Genomic DNA, 12,297 nt, shown 5'->3' on the forward strand with positions numbered 1-12,297 from the left:
GTCACTGGAGGAGGTGACAAATGTGATAAACTGGTCCCGATTGCAGCGGGCCAGAGGGGACTTTCACAAAGGTTTTGGTTTGTTTATTTCGAGTCTAGAATCTGGGTCAGCTTTTTCTTGTAAACAACACATGGCACCAGAAGTGGGGGACTAATGATGGATCGTCCTGAATTGTGCATTGCTGACAATAGAGAGGGAAAACTGGAAGTCATTTATGCAATTGCCCAGTCTGTGTCAGTCTCTCAGTTGGGGCCCTTGATTGAAAAGGAAGGGTAGAGAGCCATTGAGATGGGAGCAGATGTGCTCTCATTTGCAATGCCGATGTTCAATCTGCATTCGTTTCTGTAGAAACCTGAAGGATGTAGACTTGAGAGTGTGTGGTGTGATAGCAAAAGTGATCTGAAGGAGTCAGGGCAGAGCCTTATTTCAGACCAACAGTGAAGTGTGCAGGCAGGGAAAATTAAGGAAGAGAGGATGAGGATGCTCAAGTTTCTGGATTTGACACCTGGAGGCACTGATAATCTGTGACTCAGAAAATCACTATTGAGAAAGTGGTAATCAGCTGGTACAGTGGTGCAGAGCCAGGGACTCAGGAAACTAGGGCAGGAGGCAGGAGGATTGCAAGTCAGGGGCCAACCTGGGCAACTTAGCGAGATCCTATCTTAGTGGGTAGATCATCCCTGGGTTTGATCCTCAGTTCCAAAAAAAAAAAAAAAATAGGTAATAATGGAAGATGAGCAAGAATCCGTGGTTGCTCTCTGTGGGAAAGAGAGTTCACAGGATCACTCTGGGGAGAGTCCAGTGGTGTGATGCTCCATTTGTCGTGCCAGTTCCGTGAATCAGAAACCGTGCTGGGTGCCAACCAATACAGGAAGGATCAAGAATGCTCAACATATGGGAGGAGATGTAAAAACGTCAATAAATGGTTTCTCTTTGCCCAATGTTGTAAATAATAGCACAAGTACAGAGAGGAGGGCGAAAAAGAGGAGCTGGGTGGCCCTCCCAGGGGGGAGGATGATCGGCTGGTTGGGGGGGCTGTGGTGGAGAGGCCCCTGACTCTGAAGTCTGCTGGAGCCTCTGCTTAAGCCCTGACTGTATTTTTACTTAAGTGGAAAGTGCTGCTGAAAGGCAAGAGGGGTGAGGGGCTCTGAAAGCCCGAAGCAGGGAACCTGGCTCCCTAAAGCTAAGTATCTTAGGCCACTAATGGGGACTAAAACCCAAGCGTTCAGAACAGTGATCTTTCTTTGTGGCCTGCAATAATGTCAAGTCCTGGGCCTAACAAAATATGCCTTTCGTGGGAAGTAAAACATGCACCAGAGAGCAGAGAAATAAGTTCAGCTGTCAGATGAACGTGTGCAAGCAAATTGTCACATTTGGGGTCTCAAATGTCCCCCAGAGGCCATGTGTTGAAGGCTGGTTACCAGCTTGTGTCACTGTTGGGAGGTGGTGGAATATTTAGAAAGCGGGGACTAGAGGAAAGTTACTAGAGGCATGCCATTGAGAGGGATACTGGGACTCTAGCCCCTTCTCTCTCTTCTTCCTGGCCACCATGAAGTGTATGACTCCCTTCTATCATATACTTTATGACATGATGTGTGGCCTCACCACATGCCCAAAGTGACAAGGCCATGCAACCATGAACCAAAACCTCTGAAACCATCAGCCAAAATAAACCTATCTCTTTAAGTTGCTTATCTCAGGTATTTTGTCACAGCAATGAAAATTTGACTAACACATAGGTGATTATAGTAAATGCTATAATAAAAGTTCACGAATGGTTATTGCTGTGGGCTCTGGACTAAATTCTTTACCAGGATTATCTCATTTGGATCTCTCAGTGATCTCAATTTATAGCTGTAGAAACTGAGGCTAAGTGAGTAAAGATAATTTGCTTAAAACCACAAATTTAAATCGTCGAAGGAGACTTCAGATCTGAAGTCCATGGTCAGCTTCAACTATCAGTCCATCTTCTTCCATCTGGCAAATAACAATGGACAGGGAGCTGGGATTTGAATCTGAGTCTATCTGACTTCAAAGTTCTTATATTTCTTACTGTGGAATATAGTTTTCTTTAAAGAACTTAAAACATAGATCTTGAAATTTTTGAGATTTTGGGGTGGGGTGAGGGAGAAGAATGCTATGATATATGTATGACATTTAATCCATGTAACTACCTTATGAGGACAGCACCACTGTGGCTCTACATTTCACCCAGTTCCCAGAGATATTCAGCAACACGACTGAGGTCATACATCCAGAAAGTGGCAAGGCCAGGATTCAGACCAGACAGACCAACTCCAAAGTCACATGCTACACTACATTCTATTCCTTCTACCTGTGTCTTGTGAGAGGTTCAGAGTTTCTCTGTTGAGAAGTAAGATGGTCGATCCTAACACATATGGAGCAAGTGTAGTGTGTCCCAGTCATTGATCTTAGTGCCTAATATGTATTAGCTATTAACTCCTCAAAGCAGCCCTATGAGGTGTGCATCCTTCTACCCATACTTCCCAGGTGAGGAAATTGAACACAGAGGTGAAGTCACTCGACTTGCCTGAGGCCATGCAGCTTATAAGTTTGAGAGCTGAGAGTCCAATTTGGAACTCCTTCAATTCCACCAAACAAAGAAATAAAAGAGTTCTGTTTTGCAGCTATAGGGATTCTATACATGGGTCAGGCCCAGCTCCTGTCCTCGACATTAGGTGAAAGGATAAGAATAAGACAGGTGCAGAGAGGGGCAAGACTAAGTGAGGTCTCCTGGGAGAAATAAGCACAGGACAGAGTGACCAATGAGAGGCGCTCTCTGCAGGCTGTGAAGCCTGTGACCCCAGAGTGGCACATGGGTGAGGGGGGTGGCTCAGGAGAAAGTCTTGGACTTGAGGGAAGCTGGAGGGAGGAGGTCAAGGCTGCACCGCTGGCTGTCAGTCTGATGTAGATGAAGCCCTGATCAGAAAGCAAACCCTCATCCATTGTTGGCCACTACTGATATTATTATTGACAGCTGGAACTTGTGGCTGAACCCTGTTTGTGACTCTTTTCTCAGCACGGATGAGGCAGCAGATAAATCTAGATGGCAAGAATGTCATCTTGTGGGTGTCCTGGTTTGCTGGGATAAAGAGCTGTTTTCATTAATTTGACGAATCCTTGAGAGTTAGGGGAGAATTTTAATGTGAAAGTGACGTGGACATTTAGCTGTGTTTGAAGGGGAAATCAACATAGCGTTCAGAGAGAGTTCTCTGTCTCCTTCCTTTCCTGCTCACCTTCAAGCCCTTTGTATCTGCTCTTCTCATCAGAGGGAGTGTAACCTGCCTCCTAATGAGATCTGGCCAGCTCTCCACCCCAGGCAGCCTGCTGGTCGGCTGTTTCTTTATTCTATTGTAAGGCCTGAATAACTCAGACCTTCTTGGGTCCATTTCACTAAAGCTGCAGCATCTCTCACTCTTTGCTCTTTTCTTTTTACTCCATTTCTCCCCAGCACTCCATGCCCCCACAGAAAGCACAATGTGAAAGATGACAGGATGAATCTTACTTTGGCTGCCATAGCAACCTCTACCTGCCTTCTTGCTCACCTTTGAAGTGTCTTCCTCCTGTGAAAAGTTATTTTGCATATAATTATTTGGCTCGCCCAGAGGCTTTGGCCTTTCCTTCTGCTTCTTCTAAGCAGTAAGGAAAGGATGGTTCTGGAGCTCCTGAACACATATTCCACAGTGGCTCAGGACTGACGTCTCTAGGGCACACAGAGCCCCTCAGCCCTGCCTCCACTCTATTGTTCTCAAGAAAACTGTGGCTGGAGATGGTGACTCTTCTATATTATATAAGCCCTGGTTGGAACTGTTAAAAAACAAGTGCTTTCAATTGTTTTAAGATTTAAAGTTGTATTGATATTAACCTGTGAAATTTCTAGACTACTACCCATTTATAAAGGCTGTTTGACATCTTCGTTGGGTCCCATTGAGACTCTCTTCCCATTTCTCCACCGAGTGCCCTGGTGACTGACCCACATGCTCCCCATTGCTGTCTCCCTTGTCCTAGGGTTTCCAGTTGGATTTGATCAGTGGAAAGTTCCAGAAAGAGATCAGAGCAAGAGAGGAAGGTGGGGATATTGGTTCCTCTGATACTCTCCTTGGGGTGCAACTGAGAATTAACTGACCCTCATTGGAAGACTTCTCAGGGGTTCCCTCCACCTGGCCTCTGCCTCTTTAGATACTCCAGTCTGGAACTCTCTCTCTCTCTTCTCACATTTTCAAGTCAAGAGGTGGTGACAGTCCAGGGTTTGCACTCTCTGTTGTGGGTCCTCTATAGCCTGCCCACACCTTGTGAACAGTTCCTTTATTAAACTCTTCTCAAACTATCCACTTTAAGCATACCATCTGCTTCCTGCTGGGACCTTGGCTAATACAATGGCCATCCCTCCTCTGTTTGGGGTGAATGCTTCAGTAACTGCTTGTTTGGCTTAATAACCTGGGATTCATTGCTGGACATTCTTGGTAGAAACAGATTTGTCTGTCTTTAAGTACCACATCTTGACCCTCAAATTCCTCATTAAAGGTGGTGCTTCCTCCATCTGGCTCTCTGCTCTTGCAGCAAACCTGTTTGAAACACAATTTCTTGATGGGTTTTGGGAATGGAATACAAATGCCCTCTCTGCTTGTCCCATCTGGTTCTGGGTAAGTTTGAGGTCATCTTTCCTTTTTTATCATGTCCATTGGAAGAACACCCTGATCTGCAGATCCTCACCAGCATTAAACCCCAACAGTTGTAAAGACATTATTTGGGACAGGTTTGTTCCTCCCACCATTATTGCAGAATCCAGTGCATGAGGAGAAGACGGGAGCAACTCGCTTTGTTTATATACTTCATAAAAATTCATAGAGGGCTGCTTCCTCGGGGAATTGAATTAATTAAATTATGGTCCAGTGGGAGCTTGAGGAGGAAGAGCTAATTCAGAAGGTGTCCCGAAGGGAGCCGTGAATGAGGAATAGGGATAATTTTCTTTGAAAAGTACGAGTTGAAAACGGCATGTTCCTGATTCTTTCAAGACTGATCCCAAATGGTATCAAGAATAGCATGAGGTTCACACAGCTCTGCAGGTGTGAAAATTCTGCAGCTGAATTAAATAGGTTCCATTATATTTCAGAAAGAGCTGTAATGGGTTTCTATGGAGCACAGCCTAAGAATATCATATCTCTCCTTTGTATCTCAGGATGGCGGGCATGGCTCGTCGATTCTAATATTACACTTCGGTCTGTAAGATGAACAAAAATGAGCAAGAGTCCTGTCTTCTCCCTAAGAGAATCTAGATATTAAAGTATCAGAAGAGCAGTCAAAAGGACCTCACTTATGAGGCCAGTTCAAAACTGAATGCTGAGATAAATATGATTTAATTAAAAAATTATTACTATTTATGTAAAACTTTTCTTCTGATGAGCTGATTTTGTCCCACATGCCAAGAGAAAATTTAAAATTTTAATTCTAGAACTGAAGGAATTGTAAACATTGCAAAACTTTGTTTAGGTTTCTATTCTTTAAAAATTTGAAATGGATTCATTTAATCTTATTTTTCGCTTAAAATAGCTATGGGCATTTCTTACCTACTACTCATTAAAACAACATTACATTCCAAGTTTTTATCATTAATATTCAAGCTTTATCATCTAAAAGTTCTTCTATACTAACAAAATCTCCATAATCCATTTATTTGTTTTTCAATAAAAACTGGACTTAGAGCCAGTACGAATTGTTCATTAATCATTTTCACTGATTTTCTTAGTTATAATTTTCAGTTGGCCATAGCCTAGAATTGAGGCCTAATTTCCCCTTAGGTCACTCTTATTGCAAAACAGTTTTATATTCCTGTTCTTAATTTTAAAAGACTTTTTTTTTGTCTAAGAAAAAATAAATTCCAACTTAAGTTGCTTTTTTGTATGCCTTGATAATTTCCCCTTTTTGAAGCATTTTCCTATTAAAAAAAAAAAAAATTCTTGCTTTCAAGTACAAGTAACCTGGAAGAGGAAACAAACATGTAGGCAGTTACGAGCATCCAAAAAATTAAAGGTTTGCACACTGGAGAAAGCTATTGCTAAAGGTTATAAATTCCCTCTCTGGAGCATCTCATAGTATAAAGATATCCCTTTTCCTGTGTTTTGTTTTCCAGTTGTGAGAAGATAAAAGTGTTAAGGTGAGAGGAGACCTTTAAGACACTGTCAGCCAACACTTCCCTGTTCCTTGGAATCCCCTTTTGACATCCTGTTAGATGGGTGGCACCTGCTATGTGCAGCTTGCTGTCTGGATACCACCAGTACAAATTGCTCACTAAGACCTGAGGCAGGGTATTCTGTTTCAACCTAACAGATCTGTGGATCCTTCTGTTGAATCGAACTCTTTCTCTCGGGTTTAACATCTCTGTTCCAAGGGCCATACCCCAAAATTCTTTCCTCCTTTAGGATTTGGAGCAGCCATGATTTCATTCCAGACTTATTTCTCTTTGCTTCTTTATGCCCTTTCCTCCTAGGCCATTATCTCTCAGACAGTGTGACTTTTGGCCCTGCTATCAGATTGAATAGTTTCCTTTGAAAACATTCCAGTGTTTCTGTTGTGTGTGACATCCAGAACTGGCCATGATGTTCTCTCTGTGTTAGAGGACTCCAGGTAAATTATAGGCACCCCACACTTTCCCAGATGGCAGTATTTTTTTTAAACAGGCCACAGACCACACTATTGTCTGATTTTATTTGATAGTTCAGCTAGTTTAAAGGTGTTTACAATTTCATTTGTCTTTCCACGGCTCCTCAGCTGTTTCCATAAACTTCTTTGTGATTGACACCTCCTTTTATATCTTGTTTAGAGCTGAATTCCTATGGGACCATGCATGGATCCCCCATTCTGATTAGATAGACCCCATTGCTAGAAAAGTAAAAATTTTTACAATATTGCAACTTGGAAATCAGAGTCTCATGCATATTAGTAAGTTTGCAATAATAATGAAATTTAACTGAACCAGAGATCTTGCTTTTCATCTTGGACTTGATTGTACCATATAAATGCTGGTCAGAAATAAAATTGGGGAGTGTTGGGAAGATTAATTTCTTGTCAAGAAACTCAGTACTCCTACTATCTGCCAAGTTTATTGGGGATTCATCCACTTATTCAGATGGCAAAGATGTACTCAGTGGCCACAGGTAGCTTTAAGTTTCAAGTGGCTAGACTCTGGAATAGGAAGCACACACTCTTCATTTTAGGCCTTAATAAATGCTTTGGGGATATTTAAAAATCTTGGATAAAAATTATTTTCATTGCTATTAGGATAGCAATGAAATGATTGCAAATCCTCCTGTCTACAGGCTTCATCCTTCATTAATGTGAATCCAATACAATCATTTATATTATTGTTGCTACTAACTTTGTAATTTTTTTGTAAAAAAAATCTTCATCTTGTCATTATTGGTTTTATGGGATACAAGCTTTATTTTATTATTATTATTATTATTATTATTATTATTGCCTTATAGAGATCTCTCCCTCCTTATGGGGTCTCCACTGGATACATTTCAAATCTTGAAGCCATACTTGTACTCGATTCTCATTGTAGTGACATAGATTTAACCCTCATGGATGTGCACTGGAGTTTTAAACCCTTTGAGATTTTTTTTTTCTGGCACTAGGGATTAATTCCAGGGCCTTGTACATGCTAGGCAAGTGCTCTACTGCTGAGTTACACCCCTAGCCCTTTATTTTAAGACAGGTCCTCGTTAGGTTGCCAAGAATGGCCTCCAACTTGCAATCCTGTGCCACCACACCCAGTTCACTGACACACTTAAGAGTAGTAAATGATGGCCAACTTTCTTCTGCTGTTAGCTTGCCCTTGATGAGCATAAAGATAATAATAAGTAGCTTTCATGCACATATTATTTGGGGGGCTTCAAAAGACCTTCATTTAGACTCATAAGGTGAATAAGGCCTTGGTAATTTTACATTTTACTGACAAGAAGACTACAGCCCCAAAGCCCCCTACTTATAAGGAAGGACTGGCCCTAAGGAATTTCCCTGGGGCTCTGTTATTTCATCAAGATGTAACCCTGCATCTGAGGGAGTTTTGAATTCTCCCACAGGAGGCTTTATATTTTAATAGCAGATAGTGGCTTTTCTTTTCCAGATCCATGTGGTGGTGGAAATGTATGCTTTCCAAATGTCAAACAATAGAAGAATAGATAAAGAAATTATGACAGATCTATACTCTGGGAGGCAATGTGACTATTAAAATCAATGTTTTCAAAGAATATATAATTATACAGGGAACTGCTCTGGATTATAACAATGTTGTCAGAAAGAAGTGGGATACTAAACAGCATGTTTCTAATTTTATTTAAAAAGCTCAGGAGGCTGAGGCAGGAGGATTGCAAATTTAAAGCCAGCCTCACCAACTTAGCAAGACCCTAAGCAACTTAGTTAGATGCTGTCTTAAAATTTAAAAACATAAGTTGGAGATTTTTCCCAGTGGTTAGGTACCCCTGGGTTCAATCCCCAGTACCAAACAAACAAAAATAAACTATACATGTAAAAAGTGCACTGGAGGTCAGGCATGGTGGCACATGCCTGTAATCCCAGTGGCTCAGGAGGCTGAGGCAGGAGGATCACGAGTTCAAAGCTAGCATCAGCAGTGGCTGAGGCACTAAGCAACTCAGTGAGACCCTGTCTCTAATATATATATGTGGATCAGTGGTTGAGTGTCCCTGAGTTCAATTCCCAGTACCAAAATAAATAAATAAATAGATGCACTGGAACTAAATATATCTAACAATTAACTATTAGGAGGAGGTTTCTTAGGAGGAGATTTCTCTGGATAGTAAGGTTATGGTTTATTTTTCTTCTTTCTAGCTTTCTGAATTTTTCAGTTCTTTCTGTAGTAAACTCATATAATCAAAGAGCATGGACATTATTTTTGTCATGCTCCATAGATCTTCTTAAATTTTAGCTAGATGAATCTTTTGAGTGATTCTTGCTTTTTTTCATTTGTAAAGTTATATTTAAGAAATCAAACCTTACATTTAAATGAGAGGATTATTTTAATGATTTATGTAGACATTTGAAATAAACAACATATTTTAAGTTGGTCATTATAATCCAATTGCTGGTCTGTTACTTCCTGAAAATGACTCCTTTTCATGTTATTCATTCATTCATCCTAACATCATTTTGAGGACTATCTATATGTATCTGAAGATGTAAGGAGGAAGACAGCCAATCTCTGCTCTCTGGAAATACCAGTTGAAGTTGAGATGTGAGTCAAAGAAAGCACTAACTCTAAGAGAGGGGGTTTCATTGGAGAAGGCTGAGTAGTGCGGGATCGGGGGGCAACATGCCCAGGGGTGGTGGGCAAACCTCCAGTTTAAGGCAGCTCTTCCTTTTGGAGGGCCAACCTCAGACTTAGAAATAAAATACAACACATGCACATTTTTTTATGTTAGGCAAACAATGGTTGCCTCAAACCTTTCTTATTAGAGTTAAGACTTTTGAAATTAATTTTAAAAGATGAACCAGTTAATTTGGTACTTGGGGCTTTACATGTCCTTATTAGAAAGTTTTTCTCATCATCAAATTTTTCTTTTTTTTCTGTTTATTTGGGCTTCCTAAAGTTTAATGATGATCCAAAAGCATAATTGCCTTGTTCTGAGATTATCCTAATGAAGTGTTTTATAGCACTTCATATTACATTCTCTTCTATTTAATGGTTAATGCTGATTCTGGTCACTTTGGTTCCTGCTTGATTCCTGTGCCTCCCCTTACTTTGCAGAGGGAGGCAGGGAGGTGATTTTGTCCTTATGTTATGAGGATAAACTGAATCATTGAATGATCATGTGACTCCTCCAGATTATGAAATAAGCCAGTGATGGGAAATGAAAAGAGAAATTAGGGTTCGTTCATTGAAGCTCTGACTTCTAAAGTATTTCTCCATGTAAGTAGAGTGGGTTGTTTGCCAAAAATGCATTCACTCTTCAAGTCTTTCCTGAAAGTAATGAGCTTAAAATAAAGTCTCATGAAGATAATCGTATCGTTACAGCTTAGAACAGAGGTTAAAGCTATTTGAGTAGATTAAAATGAGTCCTAAGTGAGGCTTAATATTTGGCCTATTTAATTTGTTCAGCATTGGATTTTAGTTTCTTTTTGGTGAAAGAATAATTGAAACATTCACAGAACATATGTAATAAAATTTGAGGACCAGTCTTTATTCACTCAAACTTTTATAAAGTAAAATGGACAAGCTTAAACATAAAACCAAAATTGACAATATCTATGGTTCATGCTACTGGATGATTATGACTTCATTATCAAAATATTTTCCTATAATCTATTGATAGAAACAATGTTGTTTTGGTGTTCTTAGTAATAATTTTTACTAGTAAGGTAGCTGGTATTCTAATAATACTCAATAATGACTGTTATTTATTTACACTAAAATATGAAGAACTATATAGATGAATAAAAATGAATGTATATGTGTTTTGAAGATGTCTAGCAGTTGAATTCCATTTATTTTAATTTTATTAGATCATTTTCCTTCTAATTGAAAATATTCATATAATTTAGGTGATTTACAGAATAAACCATACATCATATTTTTAATGAAAATATTTATTTTATTATTATATACAGAAAATATTGCACTAGTTGGAGTTTTAAAAACTTCAGAATATAAGAATAGTTTTATCATATTTTATATAGAACAATTTTTTTTTATTTACTACAATTACAGTGATTCGATTTACCATGATTACAGCACACTCCTAAATCCCAATGACTTGGGAGTCTGAGACATAAACTCAAAGCCAGCCTCATCAACTTAGCAAGTCCCTGAGCAACTTAGTAAGACCTGTCTTAAAATAAAAATTAAAAATTAAACAAGTGGGCTGGGAATGTGGCTCCATGGCTAAGTGCCACTGGGTTCAATCCCCACTACTAAAACCCAAACCAAACAAAACAAACTGTAATTCAATTTTAGAATTATTACTCCAAATTATTGATTTTTTTTGCTTCTATCTCAACCAGAGACTTTATATGTAACTCATTATTGCCATGAGAAACTGCTTATCAAACTCTCATAGTGACTTTTCTAGGAAAAATTAAGAGGAAAAACAAAATCTCATTATCATGATTCAGAATTTGAAAGAGGTATAAGCAGAGCCCGGTGTGTTGGTGTGCCGCAGTCTGGCTGGGCACAAAATCACGAGCCACTCACAGCTTTGTAGATTCAAACAGCAATTCTTTATTCCTGAACTGTCACCGACACTCTACAAACATGTTCTGGGGCAAACACGTTCTCTGCCCAAATACTCTCTGAATCCCATGAGAACTCAACGGGAACTACAGGAGCGGGCACGCCTGAGGCAGCAGGCTACGCCCTATTCCCAGCAGGGTACACCTTAAACCTGGAACCACCCTAAGCCCAAGGAGAACCCTAAACCCTGATCCGCCCTAAACCCTAAACCCGGATCCGCCCTGGTCCTTGAGCAAGGTCACCTTACATGCAATGTCACTGCAAAATGTCCAAGGCAAGTCCATTTTACCATGAGTCCTTCCTCTAAGCAACATGGGGTACGCTGGCAAGGAAATTGTCATACCTACTTGGCTAATGGCTCTCAGCATTGGTGGGGGTCCCAGAAGTTGTCTGACTGAGTATCCCAAAGGCAGAGTGATGTTAATTGTGCCCACATTTCTGCCTTTACCCTGTGATGCTGGGCATGAAGAAAATCAAGCTCGATGGAGATGACTCAGTGACCACCTCATAGTTGTCAGTTAGTCCTGCCTGTGTAACGGTTGGCAAGTGTTTTCACTGTCTGGGCTCTATTGAACTTTGGGCAGAAGAATATTATAGGCATGAAAATAATCATGAAAAAAAAAGTTCATGCGATCCTTGAAATATGTGGGGAGACAAACCAAATCTCCTGGATTATGTACCCAGTATTACAAAAGCAAAACCTCTGTAGTTGGGTCAATTATGGAAGGTTCAGGAAACGATAGAAAGATCGAACACAGACAGCTAGGCAAAATGAATATCGTAAGGCTTCATGGGGATAGGAGGGAGAGGGATCTACAAAGCATGACTTAGCCAGGGTATTAATCATTTTTAAAGATCTGGACTAGGCTTACAGTGACTTGCAGTAATTATCCCATGCAGAAGAGGAAATAACAAGTATTGCATGTGTGTACGTGTGTTCTCATTGTGGACCAACAGTTAACTATTAGAGTCAATGGAATCAAGACTCAGGTGATTATGAGTTAGATCATATTTCTTTAAATTTCTGC

At 40.1% G+C, this 12,297-nt stretch overlaps 1 protein-coding gene across 2 annotated transcripts in view; it reads left to right on the forward strand.

Moving 5' to 3' along the window:
* The window catches only part of Rcan2 (regulator of calcineurin 2), a 240,797-nt gene that overhangs the window by 28,734 nt on the left and 199,766 nt on the right, over nt 1-12,297 (forward strand). The gene's annotated exons all lie outside the window — the stretch shown is intronic.

This window comes from Callospermophilus lateralis, chromosome 6 (assembly GCF_048772815.1).
Source record: "Callospermophilus lateralis isolate mCalLat2 chromosome 6, mCalLat2.hap1, whole genome shotgun sequence".
NCBI lineage: Eukaryota > Metazoa > Chordata > Mammalia > Rodentia > Sciuridae > Callospermophilus > Callospermophilus lateralis.